This window comes from Triturus cristatus, chromosome 11 (assembly GCF_964204655.1).
Source record: "Triturus cristatus chromosome 11, aTriCri1.1, whole genome shotgun sequence".
Lineage (NCBI taxonomy): Eukaryota > Metazoa > Chordata > Amphibia > Caudata > Salamandridae > Triturus > Triturus cristatus.
The window spans coordinates 152,435,600-152,452,910 of record NC_140594.1 but is presented as its reverse complement, the minus strand read 5'-3'; the positions used below and the strand labels follow the sequence as shown (position 1 = coordinate 152,452,910).

The following is a 17,311-nucleotide window of genomic DNA, read 5'->3' as shown; positions in this document are numbered from 1 at the left end:
TCACTCTCTCTCTCTCTCTCCCCCCCACGCATTCTACTTTCCTGTTTTGTTTTCACTTTTAGTCTTTCTTCTCTTCCAGCCTGTCTCAGACAACACCCATGTGAACACAATTTGATCAGACAAACGCTTTCACGTGGTCTCTCACGCACGCACACATACACACAAACACACACGCGCGTACACACACTTTTATTTGTTAATTACGCACCTTGCAGAGTAGCGAAACCCAATGCTTTCTTGTATGTTGTGCACAAATCGTGCAGACACGCAAACATACCTACATACAAACACTCGCACACGCAACAAAAACTTTGGTAAATAAAAAAACAAATGTATGCAATCTGGATAAAACTTTATTTTTTTATTTTATTTTATTTATATAATATATTTTAATACAATGAAGGCATTTATTGAACTACCCGGCATGCTTTTTGTTCATTTGCCTCTTTTGCCAACCAAGCACAATATATATGTAAATAAACAACCATAAGGTTCTATATAAACGTATATTAATTTTGTAATATTACATGTTCACATAAACTCACAAAACAATGGAGTCGGAGCTCTCTGCCACCCCAGTTTCCGGGCAGAAAGAACACTAGCACCTAGACTTGAACTGTGTGCGCCTCTCAGCTGCTACTTGTAGAGTAGACATGAATTTAAGAATCCTCTCCGCCACATACCGGTGTTAGTAGGTGAAGAGATGGGCAGGGCCATGTGCTGCGAGCCCCGCCCACCTCACATGCACTGAAGTTATCCCTATTAATGGTATCAATTCACCCAAGTGCCAGGAGTAGTGTGGGAATAAAGCACGTGCAGGGGGTAGCTAAAGGCATGTCTGGGGTAGAAGTGGCAACCCCCCTGATTCCCGACCAAGCCTTGCACTCAGGCGCTAGCACCAGGGAAGACGCCCGTGCGAGGGTCACTTTCCACACTGTGAGCAGCTCCTCCTTCCATCCTTTGAAAATTACCAATGGAGCTGTGGAAACATTTGTTGTAACCGACGTGCAATGTACACGAGCTGCACTATCTGTCACTAGAGCATAACGCGCACCTCCAGTCACGACCTCATAAGCAGTGAACAGTGAAATCCCACCAGATACGCAGGGTATGAGCAGCGCTCTACAATTTCATGGGCGGAAAGAATCTGAAAACCGAACCCTCAGGTGGGAGGGGACTTCCGGTTGGGCGTGGACAAGGAAACGTGTCATTATTGTGACACTGTCGGTCCAGCCTCAGGCTGTAACAAGCATTTGTAATGCAATAGGTCTCACATTTGCGAGAGTTTGAGCTATTGACTTTGTAAATGACAATGCCTTTTATTTATGCGTTTGAAAACCTGCAAGCTGTGCGTAAACAAGCACTTTGTACTTATAGTCTTTGCTTATGAGAAGCAAGGCTGGCAGTCTCTTTTACTGCCAGCCTTGCTTCTCGTAAGCAAGGACTATACGTACAAAGTGCGTGTTTATGCACCGCATACAGGTTTTCAAAACAAATTAATAAAAGGCATTGTCATTTACAATGTCAATAGCTCCAACTCTCGCAAATGCGAGACCTATTGCATTGCAAATGATTGTTTATAATCCCCTCCCTGTGGTGGACCACTGCCCAGGGGGCGGCACACTGTTATTTTTTGGGGAAGAGGACGTGTGGACCCCCTCCCCAGGTCTCGTAGTGGCCCGAGGATCATAACCTCGAGGCCAATAGATTCATTTTCACTCATGCAGTCCCCTTCCCGAGCCTTTATGATAACCTGGTATAATGAGGAGAATGGAGGCTATGCACGACCCCCTTACCAAGACTCAGAGGTTCTGGGGACTCCATCCTCTGAGGCTGATAGATAAATTTTTGGGAGGGTGACGTGTGGCGCGCTCCTCCCTGAAGATAGACTCCAAGGGACCCCATAACTGGGAACTCAATTGGAGTATCCCGGGGACCCCATACCCCAATACCTGGAGTTCCCTGCTCAGGAGAATGTGGGTAGGGAATTTAAATCTTTTCCTTGACCACACTTTGCTGGGCAGGGAATACAATATTGTTTCCACCTAGCAGGAGCAACGAAGAAAGCAGCTCCTACCATGGTGGGTGTGAAGTAATGGAGCTGACTCCTGTCAGCATCCAACATGGGTGCTAGCTGGGGAGCCAACGGACTGTGGGGGTCTTGGGGCTTCACCTGTGACCCTCAGCGAGGGTGGACTTGTTGGTACCCAGGTGGGTACCTAGCACCCACTTAACAAAAAATTGTCTGCCCCCACAGGCACCCACTGTGGGTGCTGACTGGGAAGCCTACTGGGGGGCCCCTGCAGCCCTCAACATTTAAAAGTAGTGTGGATGCCCTGGGTAGGCACGGGGGCAATCAAAAAATGAAAAAATTAGTAATAAATCAGCGGAAGGAGCTGCTCATTTATTATCGCCCCTATAATGTCCTAGGGCTTTTATAAATTCTATTTTTTCTTGCTGCTTGTGCCCCTAAAGGGGGCACACGCAAACATATTTTTTTTACATTGTAAGTGGCTGAAGGGAGTGCAGCAGCTCCCCAACAACATTAATTCTCCTGGGTCGTTGAATCCATAACACCATGAGAGCTCACCATATTTTTTAAAACATTCCGAGCTGGAACTGTATGTTTTTCAGGTGGAGTGCAGCGACTACTACTAGTGGTTGGTTCTATACCTGCACATTGTAGCCTGAAAAATGTTAGAGAAAAAGAACTCAGACATTTTAATGTTTTTGTTTTTTTAAAAGGTGTTGAAAATATTTTATCAGTATTATTAAACATTGCATTGTGTGAATTTATGAAATATACAAATGATTACAGTTATTGGTGACTTTTTGAAAAAGCCAATAGGTCTGCTTTATACATGTTGATGTGCTGACCCCTTAATAAAGCCAATAGGCCTTGCCACTATTATTTTGGCATTTTGAGTCTTTGGCAAAGCCAGTAGGTCTGCCTTACTTAAAATGATCCCTTGTATATTTTTTCATGACATAGCAACTCATGTACAGCAGTGGGGAAGGAGGGTGGATTGGGCACCCGCAGGTTGCACGGCACACATAGCAATGGACTTCTTGCGTAACATTTTTTTAAAACATAGAAATTCACTGAAAAAAACACAAAGGTTAAAGATATGTTGTAGTTAGGTGGGGGGTTTCCTGGCTGTAGCATGTGCAACATGTAACGGCAGCAGGATGCTTACTGTCACCAGTCAGGAGTGCAACATTACAAAGGAACCTCTGTTATAGAGTGTTACACCACCAGCACCGTTCCTGTCTGCCAGGTATTGTTCAACTTGACTGAGAATATTGGAAGGAGAGATTTAAAGCATTCCTAGCTTCTTTTGTTGGAAATGTGTTTACTGCCAAGAGAAAGTTTGCTCTTTTGAGCCATGGTTTAGGCCCTGAGGGTAGAAGTGTACTCCAGAGCCCACCCAGGGAAAATGTAACTTAGAGTGAGGTAGAAGGGAGTTGTTTGATAGATGAATACACATTTGTGACTACGTTGTTCAACAAGACACGTAATGCTAGAAGAACTATTGTGCTAAAAAGGCATACTGTTTCCAAAGAGTACAAATGTCTGGCGAATTAGATGACAAATGTATGCTTATCTGCAGACTTTACTTAAGGTCATTAACTGCTGCTTCTAAGTGGCATGCTTCATCATCGGCGCCTATCCACACCCTGGTAGGGTAGTACCACCAGGACAGACTTAACCGAAAATGGAAGTTCTTATATAAAGTACCTCATCGTGCCCCACGCCATCACCTCCATGGACTGCATACTCATCGGAGACCTCAACGTCCACCTCGACAACCTCAGCGACCCCCAACTCCACCACTCTCCTGGACAATCTCGCCAACCTCGCACTGAAACAGCTAGTTACCACCCCCACCCACAAGGCAGGACACACCCTTGACCCCATCTTCGCAGGAGGAAACAACATCCACTTCAGCCACACCACCCAACCCCCATGGACGGACCACCACTGCATACACTTCTCCTTCAACAACACCACTTCCCACAAGTTTACACCAAGCCCACCATGAAGGAACTGGAGCAAGGTCACAGATGAGCACCTCAACTCCACCCTCAACCACGATCCCACCTCCCGTCTCATCCGACGCCAACACTGCAGCCAAAGAACTACACCAATGGATCACCAACTGCGCAGACAAGCTCGCCCCCCTTCACAACCCCCGACAGAAAGTGTCGCATGAAGGCCACCTGGTTCACCGCTGACAACCAAGAAACCAGACACACCTGCAGACGTCTCAAGAAGCAGTGGAGGAACAGCAAAACCACTGAAGACCAAATCACCTACAAGAACGCCATGACAGAATACCACCAACTCATAAAAATCCTCGCCAACTCCATCAACTCAAAAGACCTCTCCAGTATCATCCAGGAATTCACCAAACCCCCAGCGAAGCAATGGACGTCACACCCTCCCAGGACCTCTGCAACAAGCTCAGCTCCTACTTCCATCTGAAAATCAAGGCCCTATATGACAACTTCAGGGAACAGACTCCAGAAACCACCCCTTCCCCCAGCAACGACAGCCAGCCCACCATCGCTGCCTGGGTCCCGGTCACCACCGAAGATACTGCACATGACCATGAAGAGCACTCACTCAGGAGTCCCACAGAGCCGCCGCCGCCATAGCGCCCAAGCTACGATGCACCATCAACGCCACCTTCGAATCTGGCACATTCCCCGACGACTGGAAACGCAAAGAAGTCAAGCTCCTCCCCAAGAAACCCTCTGCAGACCCGATGGATCTGAAAAATTACCGACCCATCTCTCTCCTTCCCTTTGCGGCCAAAGTCACAGAGAAGATCGTCAATGCCCAGCTGATCAACTTCATCGAGGAGAACGCCATCCTCGACCCTTCCCAATCCGGATTCCGCAGCAACCACAGCACCGAGACCGCCCTCCTCGCTGCCACAGACGACATCCGAACGCTCTTGACCAGGGCCAAATTGCAGCCCTCATGCTACTAAACCACTCCGCAGCCTTCAACATCGTCTCCCACCGCACTCTCACAGCCAGACTCCACAACGCTGGCATACAAGGAACTGCCCTCGACTGTCTCCGCTCCTTCCTCACCTGCAGAACCCAAAGGATCAGACTCGTGCCCTTCCTCTCCGAACCCACAGAGATCAACTGCGGAGTACCCAAAGGATCATCGCTCAGTCCCACGCTCTTCAACATCTACATGGCCCCCCTCGCCGCCATCGTCAGACAGCATGGACTCAGCATAGTATCCTACTCCAAAGTATCCGTGCGCGATACAAATTCCTAATAACATAACATACGTCAAAGACACCCAGCTCATCCTCTCCCATGAAAGGAACCCAACTCCACCAGACTCCGCTTCCAGGAAGGAATGAAAGACGTTGCATCCTGGATGAGCAGCAGCTGTCTGAAGCTCAACTCGTAGAAGACAGAAGTCGTCGTCCTCGGACCCACCCCCTCAGCTTAGGACAACACCTGGTGGCCCACCGCCCTCAGCATCCCACCCACCTCCACGGACCACACCTGGAACCTCCGCATCATACTCTACTCCTCCCTTACCATGACCCGCCAAATCAATGCTGTCATCTCCATCTGCTTCAACACCCTTCACATCCTTCGCAAGACCTTCAAATGGACCCCCCCCCCCCCGAATCCAGGAAAACCGTCATCCACACACTCATAACTAGCATATTGGACTACGGAAATGCCCTCTATGCTGGAATCAACGAATCCCTGCTACGCAAACTCCAGACCATCCAGAACACCGCAGCCAGACTCGTCCTCAGCATCGCACGACACAAACACATCACCCAACACCTGCGAGACCTCCCCTGGCTCCCTATCGAGAAGAGAGTAACTTTTAATCTACTCACCCACACCTACAAATCCCTCCACAACACCGGACCCAAATACCTCAACGAAAGAGTCTCCTTCCACGTACCGAGGAGAAACCTCCGCTTCGCTGACTTCGCCCTCGCAGAAACCCTGCTCATCCGCAGAACCAGAGCGGGTGGAAGGGCCTTCTCCTACATTGCAGCAAACGCCTGGAACGCGCTCCAGATCAACATTAGATGTTACACCAATCTGCACACCTTCAGGAAGAGCCTCAAGACCTGGCTCTTTGGCTGACCTGGAGCTGCACCTCCAGCGCCTTGAGACCCTCACGGGTGAGTAGCGCGCTTCACAATTCCCTGATAGATTGATTGATTGGGGGCACACATCAAGACCACTCCGTTCGAAATATTTCTCTATCACAGTTTGAAGTCCATCAGCAAACAGATTACGCCAAACTTCCCCCACGAGGGAACAGATCTTGCCATTCCAACTTATCATGAACGCCTACACACTAGAATAGGGGGTACCCCGCCTGCGGCCCCACATGGAGTTTATATGTCCTAGTGCTAGACACCATATCCCCTAATGGGAGAGACCCTTTCTACTAGACGAGAACTCTGTCTGAAGTGGGAGGTGAAGAAGGTGGTGGCCCGGGGCCACTGTATCCAGGTCTAGGTGGGGGAACCAGCTTTTCTGGAATGGGAACTGCTCTGAGTGGGCGTACACTGAGGCATAGCGTAAAACCATAGAGGACCCTACCGCGCATGCTGACCACATTGATCTCTCGAGTGAGGAGGTAATTTTAAGTGAAAAACTACGCTGTATCCATCAGGTCGCATACGCGCCCAGAAGCCATTCGAAGGCCGATAAGTCAGGTTGGTTGTTAGCATGGATCCTCTCAGAGGATCATCAGTGGCTCCCCGTCTCCGGGATCAGGGCCGAATAAGTGTTCCCTGTGTACTCCCAGTGAGAAATATGTGCCACATGTTTTCGCTTCTATGACCGCCTATCTAGAGATACCTCCACCTGAATATCTTTAGAAGTGGGGCTTTTTATGGCGGAGACTACTCTCCCTTGGATTTTGCACGATCTCCGAGAGATGCTTCAGGGCCCTCTCACCCCCAAGAAATAAAAACGGCAATCACGGATTGGCATCAGGTAAAACCCTTGGTGTAGATGGTTTTCCCATTGAATTCTACAAAACTGATATGGTGACATTGGCCCCAAAACTCTCTCAGTTATATCAGGCGGCTATGGAATTGGGCCCGCTTACCACATCCTTCTGAGAGACAGCCATGGTCCCATACTGAAGCCGCAATAGGACCCCCTGGGCCCAGCCTCCTATAGACCAAAAGCCTTATTGAATGCAGACCTTAAGATTCTGATTACAGTCTCTTAAGACTGTCTCTAGGAAATTGTCCCCCACCTAATCCACCCAGACCAAAATGGGTATATACCTGCTAGACTGAACTCTCTTAATATTAGGTGCCTATTGTGGATAATAGAGGCCCTACCAAAATAAGGGTCCTTTTCGGCAGTGATAATTTTCGACCTAGAGAAGGTGTTTGATACACTAGACTAGACCTTCCTGTTCAAGGTGCTTTGGGTCTGGGGTTTTGGCCCCAAATTCCTCCATATGGTGCGCCTCTTCTATACAGCTACGGTGGTACAGATTAAAATGGACATATCTCAGACCCAATCGCAGTCGGTAGAGCCACCCGACAGGGTTGCCACCTCTTCTCTATGCTCTTCACTCTGACCATGGAGTCTTTGGCGGTGAGAATGCATAGCAGGAGTTGGTTGTGAGGCATTCCCCTACACGACTGCGTTTATATCATCTCCAAATATGCAGATGATGATCTCCTTAATGTCCGAAATGTTCAAATGGGCCTGAACCCCATTCCCTTTACCCTTTAGGACTTTGGGCGGGCCTGACAGTTAACATGGACAAGTCCTGTCTCTTCCTCCTGAGCTGTGCCCCCCTCGATCTTTCTATGGGCTCCGGAGGGAGTCACGATCTGTTATCTTGGCATAAATGTTTTCCACATCGAGGAGGATCTTCGTAATGGTAACCTTGTAAAGTCAGTGACAACTCTTCAGACATGATGGCCTTTTGGAGAGCACTTCCACTTTTGATCAAGGGCCGAAGAGTCATAGCTAAATGGTGATGGTGCCTCGTCTCTTCTATTATTTCGTCAATCTCCCGATCCTCCCAATGTAATGATTTTTCTGCGACTTGGACGTTTTACTGGGTGAACTAATTTGGTCAAGGGGTCGTCGCAGAGTGGTCTTGGTGACTCAGCGGCTCCTGGCTGCCCACTGGGGTTTGGGGACTCCAGACTTTGAAGCTACTGCTTAGGAGCCCAACTGCAGTGGCTCTCTAGATGGATGTCGGGGACGGCGTTGGAGGAGAAGGGCGTGGTTAACGCCCTACCCCATCACACAGCTGGAACAAAATAACTTGGCCCTTCCTACGACATGGCTCTCCAAGGAACTCCCCCGACTTGTTGAGGTCGATCTATCTTCCTTGTCCCCCCTCCCCATGATGACGGGTTATAGACACCCATTTGTCCCATACATCCTATTGTTGGGACTCCCGCTCCACTACTCTCTTCTAGACGCCAGACTGGCACCTTGGGCGGTCTTAGTACTGGACACATTGGGAGAAACTCTTTCAAGTTCACTGTCCCCAGCCCTTCCTGGACCTCTTAGGTAACCACTCGTTGTATCGTAGACTTGTATACACCCTTCGAGCTGTTTTGGCATTCGGATGAGTCACCTCCAATACACCAACCTTCACATATGTTATTTATGGGAATCACTTGTCACTGCGTGACGTGGCTCTATCGCTCACACTATTCCCGCCCTTGTTACCCGTTGAGTACCCTCCAGGAGACCTGAGAGACAGAATACCAACATTTACTACATGATAAAGAGTGGGCTATGATTCTAGAATACCAGTGTCCAATTTCCTGTAGTTCGTTTCCAACAGATCCAATTTTTCATCCTCCACCAGTTTTGCCTCTCCCCGGCCCGACAGCACAGAATCTTCCCTGGTGCCTTCGCCTCCTGCCCCGATGCCATGGGTCCCCAACTGACTTTCATCATATGCTCTGGGGCTGTTCAGCCCTGATTGGTTCTTGAACCTCAGGCTTCAGCCTGCTTAACCTACTTGGGAGTACTGTGCGCTGGGCCTTTATAGATGCCCCAAGGCCGGCAAGGCGAATTAGCTTTTTCTGGACCTGGCGCTTTTGCTGGCTAAGAGAGTGATCCACTCTCGCTGGAAAGCGGCTGTGACCCCTTCCGTCCATGCTTGGGGAGAGACGACCATATAATGTGCTCAAGCAGAACGCAACTCCTACTTAGAGAAGAAAAGAGAGGCCTGTGTAAATACCTGATCGCTAACAACTATGATAATCTCTGGCCCGACCTGGAGAACTGCTCAGAGACGATAACTTGCCCCCATGATCAATAGGTTCATCCCCATGCCCTCACACTCTCAACTGGGTGACTCACCCACCCGCTGCCCAGCCATTGGCTGCCTCCCCCTTCCCTGGTGGTACTGGCTCTGGACCCTTGCAACCCCTCTGAAGGTGCGCTATCTTACTTGCCCTCTTCCACCCCACCCCCCACCAGAGAATATCTTTGCCACTGGGGTGCACACTGAGACTAGAGGCCTGGCCAGAGCGATTGGATCTTCCTTGGGCCCTCACTTCCCCCACACTATTTGTGTTGTGAGTCACGGTGGACTCCTTAGTGACTCCCCACCCCACTCGACCCCACCAACTTTCCCCTTTCCTCTCTAGTGCGTTCTAATAATCCCCTCTGGTTGGTTTAATGTACCTACCTACTCCACCTGGCTCCACAGAGACCGAACTCCTGAGGCGGAAAGCCGGGAGCAACGAACGAGCACGCAGAAATCTGTATTTTATGGTGTATTATTTGTGTACTTTTAAAAATTAAACCTTTGGCAACACTCTCGCTACTTCCCCTCCCCCGCACAGCCGATCTGAATGCTGTTGCGGGCCGCCATTCACTGCCACATCATTCTGGGGAAGCCTGGTCAGGCCACGCCCCCTTCATCACGGGCCACGCCCCCCCGCCTTATAACGTGCCAATTCACAGGCGCCGGCAGATAGACCGAACTCCTGAGGCGGAAAGCCGGGAGCAACGAACGAGCATGCAGAAATCTGTATTTTATGGTGTATTATTTGTGTACTTTTAAAAATTAAACCTTTGGCAACACTCTCGCTACTTCCCCTCCCCCGCACAGCCGATCTGAACGCTGTTGCGGGCCGCCATTCACTGCCACGTCATTCTGGGGAAGCCTGGTCAGCCCACGCCCCCTTCATCACGGGCCACGCCCCCCGCCTTATAACACGCCAATTCACAGGCGCCGGCAGATAGACCGAACTCCTGAGGCGGAAAGCCGGGAGCAACGATCGAGCACGCAGAAATCTGTATTTTATGGTGTATTATTTGTGTACTTTTAAAAATTAAACCTTTGGCAACACTATCGCTACTTCCCCTCCCCCGCACAGCCGATCTGAACGCTGTTGCGGGCCGCCATTCACTGCCACGTCATTCTGGGGAAGCCTGGTCAGGCCACGCCCCCTTCATCACGGGCCACGCCCCTTCCTGCTCTTCACTTACATAAACCATGTGCCTCCCACGGCCGCGCAGCGGACGGGCGCAGCGGGCGCGCCAAAGGCAAGCCCGTCTGCGCCCGTCCGCGCCAGGACTGGCCTGAGGGCATGCCATCCCGCTTTGCCTATTACATATTCCTCCCAAGCACTCAGGGACTTTCAGCACACTGCAATTTCACCACCTCCTATGGCTTTACATCGCATTATGTCGGCGGGCCTCATGCGCCCCAACCAACCCCTCCTCAAAGGCTGCACACCCCGAGCATTGGCACCAGCGAGCACCACATTCCTCAAGGTATCTTACCTTAACACCCGCTCACTGGTGAAGCACTCTGAGGATATTTTTATCCTGTTAACTAGCTCGAACCCCGATATGCTTTTACTCACAGAAACATGGCTCACATCAGAGTCCATGCCGAACATCCTGGCAGCCCTCCCCCCCGATTACTACATCCTCTGCGCAGACCGCCCTGGCGACCGGCCTGATGGTGGGGTGGCGGCCATTATTTCTAAGCTCCTTAAATCCATATCTTCATACTCCCTTCCTCTACCTGAGGTGGAGAACCTAATTATTAACGTGCAGACGGATGTTGATCCCCTCACTCTTCTTTTACTATATCGGCCCCCATATCCCATGCCATCTTTTTCCGCCACTCTTAGTGAACAACTATCCTCCCTTCTTATATCGCATTCCCATCTCGCCATTTTCGGCGACCTGAATTACTGGTTCGGCGATAGCCACGCCGGCTCTCATGCCACTGAGCTTTTTGAGACGCTTAAAAGCCTGAACCTTGTCCAACACGTCTCCCAACCTACTCATATCAAGGGACACGTCTTGGACCAGATCTGGACCTGCAACCTGGAGCTGTCCCCACCAGACATACGTCCGTGTGCCTGGTCCGACCATCATTTGGTAGACACTATCATCACGGTTGCTGCTCAGACCCCCGCTCCCTTGATGGCCGGCGGCCATGCCCGTAAATGGAGCTCATATGACTCCCAGGGATTTCTAACTGCCCTGGCTGACTTCTCCCCGGTGATTTCTGACTCCACCGACATGGACGGGCTGGAACAAAAAGTGGCCACCTGGCTCGAGTCGGCCAGCGATTTGTTTGCCCCTCTGGTCAAATTCCCCTGTACCAAACACAGGAACTCTCACAGGTGGTTCTCCGACGACCTCAAAGCCCGGAAACTTAACCCCTTCGGTGCTCATGACGGAATGGTTCCGTCATGACCCACGGTTGAGCTGTGCTCATGACGGAACCATTCCGTCATGACCACGCCCGCGCAAGATTCCGCCAGCACAGCGGCGGAATCTGCGCAGCATCGAAGGGGTTAAAACACGCCAGCTGGAACGCATCTGGAGACACGATTATTCTGACCTAGTCAAACAATCTTATCTGACCGCTCGCAAAGAATTTAAAATAGCTATTCGTTTAGCTAAAACCGAACACTTCGCCAGTAGGATATCTCAGGCAGCTAATAAATCTAAGGAGGTGTTCAGAGTTATGAGAATGAGTTAACCACAGATGATAGGACCCTACCAGCCCAGACTCCCACGCAGGAGGCCTGTGACACCTTGAACTCGTACTTTCTAGAAAAAATTTCCACTATCAAAAAGTCCATTTCCTCACTCCACCAACTGCCACTTCTGGATAACTCCCTCAATAATCCCCTGTCCTTCACTTCTTTCCCGGTTCTAGACTCCTCTTCTTTGGCGGAACTAGCCACTCGCGTAAAATCTGGCTCCCAAAATGACTGCTGCCCGCCGTCCGTTCTGCGGAACATATGTCTTAATCTACCTGACAGTATTCTACATCTACTTAATAGCTCCCTCAGCAGCGGCATTTGCCCCACTTCCCTCAAGGAAGCTATCCTTGTACCCTTACTAAAAAAACCTGGCGCGGACATGACGGAGCCATCGAACTACCGCCCCATCTCTCTTCTCCCCTATTTTTCTAAACTCATGGAGGCCCATGTCACTCGCTGCCTGTCCGGGTTTATTGAATCCTCCGGCTATCTTGTACCTACCCAGGCCGGCTTCAGACCCGCCCATTCTACAGAAGCTGTTATTCTGGCAGTCCTTGACACACTCAGAGGCAACGCGGACGCGGGAAACCCCCAAGCCCTCGTCTTACTGGATTTATCGGCCGCGTTCGACACGGTGGACCATGACATCCTTCTCCACCGTGTCGGACAGGCGGGCATCCAGGGCGTTGCTCTCGAGTGGGTCAGGTCTTTCCTCACAGGGAGAACACAGGCGGTCCGCCTTGGTCCTTACACTGCAAAAAAATCTCTCACATCCTGTGGTGTCCCCCAAGGCTCTTCCCTCTCCCCGCTCCTCTTTAATCTTTACCTCCGGCCACTCATTCAATCGCTTCTGAAATGGGACATCGTCACCCATAACTATGCTGACGATCTCCAAATCATTTTCCCCCTTAATTCACCTAATGCCATCACAACTTTTCATGGAGCCATGACCCATATCCAACTCTGGATGAACCAGAACCAATTAAAGTTGAACCCCGGTAAAACTGAGCTCCTACTTCCCGGACTCAGTGCCACCTACTGGGGTCCACAGTTCTGGCCTCCGGAGTTTGGCTCCCCCCCGTCCCAGCAAAATCAGTAAAAAGTCTGGGTGTCATTATCGACACCGAGCTTTCTCTTAGTGCTCAGGTGGGAGCGGTGGTTTCCTCCTGTATGTTCCAACTTCGGAGGATCCGCAAAATCCGCCACCTTCTCCCCCCGGCAGCACTCACCCAAACTGTCATTTCGCTGGTACTTTCCCGTTTGGATTTTTCCAATGCCATCTACCACGGTTTGCCACAATACCTGACTCAACGCCTTCAAATCGTTCAGAACCAGGCTGCCCGCCTGATCCATGGAACACCCAGATGGCAATCAGCTAAACCTTTGCTTACGAACCTGCATTGGCTAACGGTTGAGCGAAGGGCTGCCTTTAAGGTGGCTTGTCTCACCTTTAAGGCACTTCATTGCCCTTCCCCTGCTTTCCTAAAATCTACCATCCGCCCTTACTGCCCCACACGTAATCTTCGATCCGCCCACCGCGACTTGCTGATCACCCCCAGGAGCAAAACTAAGAGATTCGGCGGACGCCGGTTCTCTCACCTAGCCCCCGGGCTCTGGAACCTCCTCCCTTCCTCTATTAAATCTTGCTCCTCTTTTCTCAAATTTAGGAAAATGCTAAAAACTTACTTCTTTCCCACCCCCATGTAGATTCTGTTCCTCTACCTCCCCCTCACTTTGTTCTGTCTACCAGCGCCAGGAAGCTTCGGTGTCAGTGCGCTTTATAAGCAACACTTAACATAACACAGGACACATTTCCCTATGCCAGACTGAATGTGTTTCTTTATTGTACCCGCCTTCTTTGTATAGCAATGCGTCTGGACTTGATTTCTCGCGGTGCAAAGTGCCCTCTATCAACACAGTTAATGATTCAACCGTGTGCCTCAAGATAGGCAATTGTTTTGTAGGATTCATAAAATCCAATAAAATCTGTTAAAAAAAAACATAGAGGCCCACACTCCCAATCAACTTATTACTGCAGAGAGATCAGGAGTTGATGGCCGCACGATCCACCCCTGCTGGAGCTGGGTGGGAGGAAGACCTCAAGGCCCCCATCATGGATGAAGTATGGTGTACTGCTGTGCCCAAATGGGTGGGCTTTTATCCAAAAGTTGATTCAGACTGACACATTTACCGATTCTTACACAATGTGTATTACACCCTGGCGACACTGTGTAAAAGAGGACTGAGGGAAGTTAACGACTGTGAGAGATGTGGGGCGCTGAGGCGGGGTGCCTTCATTTAGCGTGGCAGTGTGGGGCACACCCTACAAGGGATACTGGACCTGCCAATGGAGGGACGCCCAAATGGCACTTATGGGATGGGTAAAGGATACACCTAGTGCCCACAGGAAGTTTCCAGCACTGGCGCTACTGCTAGCCACGTGCCTTGTGGCGAGGAACTGTTGGAGAGGGAAACCCTAACTGAAAAATGATGACTAGCTAAACTGACCTATTGCACTGATCGCCTAGAAATATATCCGAACGGCTGCCGGTAGCTTCCCGCTCACGCAATATATGGACATCTTTTTTAGAGTTCCCGCTCACGGTAGAAGATGAGGAGACTCACTCCAGCAGTCACAATCACACCACATGAACTGGGCAGTACTAATGGACAGAAGCGGGGGGGGAGGGGGGCTGTGTGTGCCAATTGAGCATTATATTGGCGTTGAATTTGAAAAATGTTGCTTGCTATGTTAGTATTTTATCTTGGTTATCTGAAAGATTAACACTGAAAAAATTAGTAAATAAAATGAAAAACAAGCATGCAGATAGATATCGTGCGGCATCAGACACATTTGTCTTGTGAAGCGTTCCAGAATTCTTTCTCTGCCCCTTGATCTTCACCCTGTACATGGAGCCCCTTGGTTCCATACTCACCACCCATTACATCAGGATTCACCAATGCGCAGATGACGCCCAACGGTTCTTTGCCTGCCGCGACCTAGACCTGAATTGGATATCAAGAATCTCCCAAAAGCTCAAACCAACAAAGGCCTCTGGGCGCCCATACTGCCAGCTGGTCACCGAACTCAACATCTTTATGCCCAGCGTGTGGCCACCCATCAGAGTCCGACGTGCATATAATTTTCTTCTGCCAAGCCTACCACAGACCACGGAGATATTGGCTTCTCCCACTTTTAAAAAACCTGGGTTTTAAGCACTACATTTCAGCTTTTAGGGTTTTAAAAACTGATTTATCAGCACCAACAGTATTTGCGGTAGCGAAATTCTTAACAGCTATGTGGATCAGCCGCAATCGCTATGTAAAGTTTAAAAACTGAGGACGGTCTGATCTGAATGTTGCTATGCAGCTAATTCTAATTGAGATTTTAATATGTGGTGCATAACATGTTATTTATTGTATGTTTATTTGTTTTATTCTTTTATGGCCCAAGTGGCCGAAATAAAGTTGAAATGATGATGACAAAGGCCTAATTGCTAATGCCTGGCAATATTTCCAAATAATCACCGATTCAAGCATGGCTATCCAACATTACCTTGATGTGGAAGAACTACAGCAGGCGATGCCATCCGCCTGCGGGAACGTCGGACTTCTCTCCAGTTGGTGCTTCTTATACCTTACTTCTGACATGCTGCTTCGTAGCATTGCATCGGTTAGCACCATGCAAAACATCTGGATTCCCATGAGGAAGAAATCCTCACGAAGATGGTTTATTATACATCTAAGCACATTGAAACGCAAAAATAGACAGCAGGAAAGAAGATGGCAGAAAACTCTGGATCCCAGGTCAAAAGCATTAAGCAAGCAACTATTCCCACTAAAAGGGTGGAATCCGCAAAACGAGGGCCTATATTTAAAGTGTTCAGGTATCTTCTGCTGTTAATTCATCTACAGATTATTTAAAATATTCAAAGAGTTCTCACTACTTGATAGTGAATTTGAAGACACAATAAACTCTTCTCCATCACTTTGCAAAATACTAGCCAAGTGCTTCCTAGCACAACTAAAATACATTCCAACTCCTATTGAATCAGATAAATGAAGGACATGGGTGCCATACTAAGAGCTCCCCTTCTATCTGCTCATAAATTGACCTCTGTAGAATCCGTATAAACTCCGGAAACCATCATCAAAACATGTATCTAGCCCTAAAGTCAGTCTCGGTAAAGGATGCTTTCTCCCCTAAATGTAAACATGTCTGCTGTAAAATGGCTACCAATATGACGTGAGTAGTTAATGCCTCATTACAAAAAGGAATTTTTACAGAAAATCTAAAAAAGAAAATCATTAAAAAGCAGTAATTCTACCTCTTATATATGGAAAAAAGTACAACTCCGACCAACCAATGCCTAGCCAACATTCTACCACTTGCATGTTAATATTTGTAGCCAAAATAATGGATGCCGAAGTGTGCCTGCAATTACAAGGTTATACATAACAAGGCAAATCTTTAACCACCTCACAGTAGGGCTTCTGCCCTCTTTGTGCCATAGAAACAGTAATCATGGGCATTGGTGAAAAGGCATTACAAACCAGGTGTGGGGGCCGGTATACTGCCTTAGTGTTGTTAGTGTTGGAAGACTCATCAGCGGCCTTCGGTACTGTGAACCACACCATTCTCCTCCCAAGACTTTCAGAATGCTTCAGCATCTCTGGAAAGGGATGGACACAATCCCATAAGCTAGGAAATGATTGCTCCTAACTAAGGTAAAAGCCCTGCGCTGCCTCAAAGTTGGCCACCCGTTTTTAGCCCATCTCCCACTCTGGTCACATGACCTGGGAGTCATGGTTCATGCTGATCTGACCGTAATTCCACAAGTACAGGCCTCAGTGAAATTATGCATTTAACACCTGTACACTGTAGCTAAAGTGTGTTCACTAATATCCGCAGACCGCTTAAACTACTTATTCCAGCCGTAGTTTTTCTTCCAGAACGTATTATTCGATTGCAATTTACTTGGCTCTATACACAAAAAACTCCTTAAAATTGCATAAAATCCAAAACGGAGCAGAATGTATCCTTTTTGTGTGCAAGAAGCATGGCCATGTCAAACAAGGAAGATTTGGGCTAGGGTAGCTCATAGTAGAAAACCAAATTCAATGCCAATGTCTTACAGTGGGATGGAAAGCTTTTCAATGCAGCGCACCGGTGTATCTGCCGCTCCTGTTCCCTTGCGACTGGACTATGTACAGTAAAGAACAGAAGCTGCTCACCCCACACTGGTGTCTCCAGGTTTGAGCAAAACCATTGCATAAAGGAGTTAACT

The 17,311-nt window shown here is 49.0% G+C and overlaps 1 protein-coding gene across 1 annotated transcript in view; it reads left to right on the top strand.

The window, feature by feature from the left end:
• ARL6IP4 (ARF like GTPase 6 interacting protein 4) overlaps positions 1-17,311 on the top strand; it is a 92,136-nt gene that overhangs the window by 36,825 nt on the left and 38,000 nt on the right. The gene's annotated exons all lie outside the window — the stretch shown is intronic.